We start from the raw sequence: 7612 nt of genomic DNA, 5'->3' as shown, positions 1-7612 counted from the left end.
TGTTGTCCATGGGGAATATGAGAATCCCAAGAAGCAACCTCTGCACTGCATGGAGGAGCTGCAAGAATACAGGGGAAGTCTAAGGGGGGCCAGTGTCATGGGGCCAAAACTGGCACTTGGGTATCTGAACCTGGTTTTGTTGTTTGTTTGGGTTTTTTGCTGGGATTTTTGTTAATAATGTATTAGGATTGCAAACTTCTTAGAACATGTTGACTGCACTCTTGTGCTCAACACCTTATGTCCTCATCCTGGATAGGGTCTCTCATTGTAATATGAAATCCTGTAATATGAAATCCTGTAATATGAAATCCAATATCCAACAGTATCCAGCAAACACCCTTGGTTTGATTTGAACCCTAGTGCTGTGCAGTGAAAAATTTTGCATTTTGTAAACCTCTCTTCAGCCAGCTACTGTCCCTAGTTGATACTTTTTGCTACAACCTGAATTTTAATAAACTATACTTTCCTCTGCTAATTACCATCAGCAGCATGAAATCGAGCAGTAGTAAAAAGCCCTCCTACGCATCTCTTCCTCCTCCTTGCAGCCCATGTCGCACCAAACTGCATATTTGCATTTTCAGAGACTGCTTGCCTGAAATGTAATTGAAGACATACAGATCATCTGTTTACAGTAACAAATTACAGTAATTTCAGTGAGGCTTTCGTGACAATTTCACTCCTAATGTGGCTATTTTTGATATGCGGTTAAAACACAAGGAAGATGATGGTGAGATGATCAGAAAGCCTGCAAAGAGAGTAGATGAAGAAGGAACACTAGTATTCTTTGCTAAATACAAGATATATAAATATAAGAAAAGCTATATCAAAGAAAGAGTCTCTTTTTCCCTTCATGGAACTCCAGATGAGGAAATTACAAGTACATGATTGCAACACTGTACTGGGTGATACTGTACCTCTGTGGCTGGCATAAGTTGTGCTCTGCAAGGGAGAACCCTGCTAGCCATGATCCTGCTCCAAAACCTCTCTTGAGCACCTCTCTAGCAGCAACTCCTGTACTCCCTTCCCTTGGCATCTCTGTTTATTCTTTAACCATTCAACAGGCTACAGACTATATCCATCTTCCAGCTGGCTGCAGGAGCTCCGCAACACAAGTTCAGATTGCTGCTTGATTCAACACATGAGATTTTTCTACTACTAGTTATGGGCTCTGGTCTGCATTTATTAGTCTGGTGACATGGAGTGCTCAGTGCCCTGCTGCAGAGCCAGAAACATGAGAACCCTTTTCACTGGTCTCCTGTCACCAGAAAATGTGGTGTTGGTAAAGATTTAGAAAGGAGTGTGAACAGTAAACGAAGTTATTCTGCTATGGTTGGAATCAAAGGCTCCCTGGAGAAACAGCTTGTTTGTTACACTGGGCACTGCCAGAGAAACTTTGAGACCAGTGACTGATGCAGAACTAAGTCTCTGATCTCCCCATAGATATTCACTGGAGGAAAAGCTCCATTGGATTCAGTATTCTCAGGCTTTTCCTGTACAAGTGGGAAAAAAGAAAGGGAAAAAGCATAGACTCATTTTTAATTTGCACTGAAGGTCACAATTAAAACCTGAAACTACACCTTAGGGAAAAAAAAAAGAAACAAACAAAAAAAAGAAACACTGCCCTTGATAAAATCACTGATATCACTTAATTATACTTTGGTTGATGTAACTGATATCCCACTATCCTGTCTAATTGCTTCTCAGTTCTTAACACTCTGCTGGCACTTCTGAGAAATTTTTCCACCTCTGCTTGTCCTGGAGTTGGAGCAGTGGGAAAGAGAGAGAAAAAACTGCTGCTGAAAACTCCACACTATCAGTGTGCCCTTATTTCTACTTGTAAGAGTGTTTGCAACACCAACCCAGCTCTGTCATCTCACAATCTTTAAAGGTATTCATTATGACAAGCACTGTTGAGGTAGAAAACACCCATACTGTCCCCATCGCAGAGCAGACTGAACCACCGAGAGATCAGATAATTTGTCCAGACACCCGAGACAACTCACATCTGCCAAGCCAAGGCACGGTGCTATGCCACCTTCCGACTGGTTCAGCTGAGCTCTGTTTCTCTGTTTTCTCCCATGCTTTCAAAAATATCTACCAATCCATTCTTAGCTTTAAAAGAAATTAAACCAAATAATTATTTGCACAAAGAACAGGTTTTTTAATCAGAAGAAACCCACAACTGAGTACCTTAAATCTTGAAAATACTAAATGTCATTCTGGAACCCAAATTCTCCTTGAATTTCACTAAATGCTTGGTTGAAGTTCTTAAAAATGGGCCATAGACCAAGTCTATTAACAGATTGTTCCTGTTAGCAAAATTCTTTCTTTTCATCACATGAGGAAGAATATGAAGCACTGATGACATTACGCAGATTAACAGGATATAGCAAGTATTCCTCAACTGACCCCATCAAAGTAGCCCAGTTATTTTTACAAAGCTGTTGATCAAACAGAGACAGCTGGAAAACATGGTTGACATTGAACACATGTGCATAATTATCAATTAACTTAAGATAATAAATGTACACACAAATTAGAATTTTTGCAGGGATACAGCTATAATGAACCATAAAAAGTTTCAGTATAAAAGAAACAGTAGCCTGACAGGACAGAAAAGCAGCATCTTCTAGGCAGAAGACAGTTCTGGAGGAAAGATACTAAATTCCAACACCCATATCAGGGACATGACTTCACATCTTTACTCTTCAAGGAACAACAGGTTATATGCAGATGAGACATAAACAGAAAATTTCTACCAAAAGCCTGGAATTGTTCCATTTATAAGGCAGATGAATTGACCCAGTGGAAATTCAGGTCATGAAGAGAGTAAAGCAGTCTTGCAAAACTGACTTCATAATTTTCAGATTGGTAGATTTCAGTTATATTTTTGAACTTATTTTCCCTATCTCTGACCTTCTGGAAAGAGATGAAATACTGATCTTCAGGAGAAACAGCCAGGCCAACCCTCCTGCACTTACCCGAACCCATTCAGCACATGGCAGGAAGGATGGTTCTGTGGTTAAGTCAACAGAGAGCTGGATTTTGTTCCCAGCTTTGTCTGTGACTGTGGATGCCTAAAAACTATAAAACTCATACCTCTGATAAAAAGAGAGGCTGCTGTAGAGGAATTTAATTCATCAGCATGTGCAAGCAAGCTCAGATATTGGAGCATTAGCATATGACAGAGTCTATGTGCAAAACATCTGTATGGTACAACTACCACTGCATTTGAGTTCATGCCACAGGATTTATGCCAGGTCTTGGGCACTCCTCATACTCAGGGATGCTCTTGGTCAATGGGGTCAATGTGCACAATGGGATACAGTGTAGATTGTACTGTTCTGCCACAATTAGTCCCAGAGTTTTCATTTGGCCCTCATACAGGATTTTGCTTTTTAAAAAAAAGGAAAAATATCACTCATGTGAAGAGAACGTCAAATGGAAATACCAGCCTGGCAGACAAGGCATCATTGTCTATAGCCAACAACGTCTATTACAACCATGTGAAGCAAGAGGCTGTGAAGCATATATTGCTGCAGCTGTATTTTTACCCGTATTGCCTGCAGGTATTTCAGTTTCCTCTCTCTCACCTATTTATATTGTTGTCTACAAGAGTACGTGAGCTGGTGGCAAGCCCTGCTATCTGTCACGCTGAAGTTGAAAGGAAATCAGAGATTCTCCTACAACAAATCAATTGAGGTAGATAAATCTTTAAGATGGCCCAGTACCTGACAGACAGAGCCAGAAAACTCTCCTTTCTTTGCCTCTATTTCTGTAGCATACCTCTGAAGAGACAGCTCTGCTCCAGTCCACCACAGAGTTCATTAGGAAGATGCTGCATGATGCATCAGATGTAGGTGTGCGTGGGAAGCAAAGTTCATAGTTTCACAAAGCATTTTGCAAATGCTTTTCTAAGCACGTGTAGTATCTTTTGCCTCAGCTGTTTAAACCTTTGCATTCGGAGCTCTGCTCACTAGAGTACTTCAAGCTACACAAGACAAATTTAATTAAAGCTTCATAAATATTTCTGTAAAGAAAGCTAAGTGAATTCTGTGCAAGCAGAAGGAACCAAACTGACTGACATCTCTATGAACTGAATTTCCTGGTTTACTTACAAAGCAGTCCAAGGCCAAACACAAAGCCAATTTTCCTCCTACACAATATACGTCAACCTGAGGAACCTTCTAGGAAAGGCAGGAGAGAATGCATCCATTCATTCATTAATTTTCTGTCCTAAGACTACCAGCTATGGAGATATAGCTGGGAAGGGGGAAGGAAAATAAAAACTCTGTGTGAGGCAGCCCCCCGCTTATTACAGGCTTGATGGAGGTCACAAAATTATTTTAGATGATCTTTATAAGAACTAAACCAAACAAAAAACCAAAACCAGGAGGCATTCAAAAGCAAGCTTTCTCATAGAGAAAGGATCTGCACACCTACCTATCCTGCCCTTAGATGCTTCCTTCAAGGAGAGAGATGGAGAACAGCACAAAGAAAACTTATATGGCTGCTAGAGCCATATGAACCTTTCCAGCAGCAGGAGTGCTTCAACCTCCAGATACATTAGGAGGGAAGTGACATTTATAGCCCTATTGAAAACAGAAATAAAGAAAAGCAATGAAGAGACCAGTTGTTTCCCCTGCCTTCCTTCCTCTCTTGCCTCCTCCTAACTCATATACCCTCCAGGAAGAAAGATTTGACTCTCCTTTGACTTTTCAGAACAGCTGGTCTGTCTCTAACAAATGAGATACCCAGAAGAGGAAGTTTAGGAGTGATCAAGCTGCTGAAGAGACCCAGCTGACCTCAGGGCATCGCATCCCCTCTACTAGAGAAACCCAACCCTTCCTAAATGCCAGAGTTGAGGCATTTGCCTACAGCAGTTCAGGGAAGTCTCTGTTTTGTGGGATGTATCTTGTTAATACTTTGCATCATTGCTCAAATCTTGCTCTCCATTTCATTTGAGGAATGCAGGAACAACTCAGCCACTGCTGTTTTGACCATTACACCACTGACAACTGCTGTGAGCCTTACACACAAGGGGCTGTGATTTTAGGTAGAAATTTTAGAGTTGTTTCTAACAAGCAGTATTTACTTACTTCTTTAAAGATTTGCCATTTGCTTAGTTATTTAAGTGGTGTTAGGTTTCTTCTAAGCAAAGGGAAGCAAGAATTTCAGATCAGAACAAGAGCTGATGCATTTCCAACCAGATTCATAAGAAATGCTTTCATGTCATGTTGCACTGAGTGGGGAGGGCCCCACCATTCTGCACAGCCAAGAAAGACTTTCAAGTTAATAGAGAAAGTAATACTGATGGCAGGCTATCTGCATCATTGTTCCACATTAGCCGTAGTGCAAAATGAGAGCTACGAAAAATGCCATGGCAAGCAGAGGGACACTGTGTTCATTAAGGGTTGCATGCAGATGGTAGTTAAAACCCGTCAGCAAAATGCTGCGTACATTCCTTAAGCACCTCAGTTGAAATAGCAAACACAAAACACCACAGGAATCTCATGTTCCTTGAGTCATTTCCAAAGCATTGGCCTCCACTAAGACCAGCGGACCAAAAGCTACTAATGAATGAGCAGGTGAGCCTTTGAATGATGCTCTGCACTCAGTATCAGAGGTGGTATAAAGTCTACAGCAATACCTGTCAGAAACATCCAGCAGACTGAATGACAAAGGGGGATGCTTTAACTATTGACAGCAGCCACTTTGTGTAGGAGCTCCTAAGTTTCTTGAAATTGTACCCAAAACCCTTAGACTGTCCAGAGAAGTTGCTCTTTGAAATGCCTCATCATGAAGCTCCCAACCATACATCTGCCATCACTGTCCCTGCATTCAGTTGGACAACTTGGACATCATTACATCAGGTCACTGAACTCTATACCCAGCTCCTATTAGAGATGAGCTTGAAGTGGCAAATTTAGATCTTCATGCTGCTATAAACTGGCACATATTCAGATGCAAGATCTGAGCCCCATCTCCTATTTCAGGCAGATGTATGAAAAAGCTTGCTTGGGAGAGTTAAGCAGTGGCGTCTTTAGTTCAAGCATGTGCTGCCATAACATACCATGAAATTATCATCTAGCAGTGACTTAATCTGTGACCTAAAAAGTATCCCCTTCCTCAGGAGGGGGAAGCAATACTGTTCAATCAAAGGCTGTCACTCACAAACCAAGTGCAATTAGCCAGAGGCGTGTTGCTACTGATAATAACTATAATGAATCCCAATCGGAGACACCTTCCGTGGCAGGCTGCTGTTTGGGCTTGAAAAACAGTTGCAGAATAAATACAACAAAAACAGAAGCCATCACATTAGCTACTGATTTTTCACCTCCTACTCAAGCACTCCATAGAGATCCACTCTGGGCTTCGTCAAAAGCAAGCAATTACTCTCAATCAGAGATCTCTGGCATGGAGGGAGTGACTTAGTGCATTCCTTGGGGTGGGTGGGTATTTTTATACTAATTCAGATAATGGAGCTAGCCTGCTGAGTGGGAGAGGACTACTCATTTCCAAGACTACGTCCCAGCCCCCCTTCCACTCCATTCCTTGATTTTTAACATACTCCCACTGCTTTATGACTGGTGCGTTACACATTACAGCTCCTGAGGTGACTGCTCCTGGGTAATAGGAGAGAATTGCTCACATTCCAATGTTGGGTGAGTTGATTTTCCTCTTTTTCTTTTTTTTGTATTGGATATAACAACATGTATATTACACTGCACTGCAGCAAACCCACATTTTTCCCCACCTCCCCTCAAATCAGACAATTGAGAAAGATAACTGAGAATGCCATGAACAAAGAAATCAGATGATGCCCTGTTGCAGAAAGATCTGGCCATAACTTGTGCTCAGCTTTTCATAGCTGGTCTCAAAAGGTACCAGACTGGTGACCAGTTATCTCAGGCAAAACCAGGACAGGAAAAGAACTGATGTCTGACTTCAGGCTGACATTTCTGACTCTGGCCAGGGCTGCCAAGCTGATATCCTGGGCTGACAGCTCATCTGGGCACATACTAACATCTCTCCCTTTTGTTAAACCAGCATTTGTACTTCTGGTCCCTTTCACTTGTCAGAGGATAAAGTGAGTCAAGAGAAAGCCTGTGCCAGCAAGCTGAGACTGTTCCAGGCACATTCCAGGCATACTGCTAGTATAGGCACCTTGTTCCAAAAGGCAGCCAAGACCCAGAGCCACCCTCCCCACTTCCAGCTACCTCAAATCCATTACTCCCTGCTTGGGTCCATTAGACTCCGTGTAAAGTGATGTTGTATCTCTACAGTCCTGCAAGAATTTGATGGTGTTGTAAAAAGCTTTTTTGTTATAAAGTACTGAAGAGTAGTGTTGTACAAAGTAACTTATTTGCTAATAAGTTCTTTTTGAAATCTTGTTAGTACAATCTGGGAAAAGAAATACAAGGGAAGTATTTTAACATTATTCCCTAATAAGGCACTCCCCTATTAAACACAGTAGGTCAATTATGCCATGTTATCAGTTATGCCATGTTATCACTGTCAGCCTGGATAGCCTAGACGGCATAGAGGTGCTTTCCTGGAAGATAATTTACTAGACCTACTTTTGTTTAACTCAAACCACTTTTGAGTACAT

The sequence above is a fragment of the Strix aluco genome, chromosome 7 (assembly GCF_031877795.1).
Source record: "Strix aluco isolate bStrAlu1 chromosome 7, bStrAlu1.hap1, whole genome shotgun sequence".
Classification (NCBI taxonomy): domain Eukaryota; kingdom Metazoa; phylum Chordata; class Aves; order Strigiformes; family Strigidae; genus Strix; species Strix aluco.
This window is presented reverse-complemented; position numbering follows the sequence as displayed.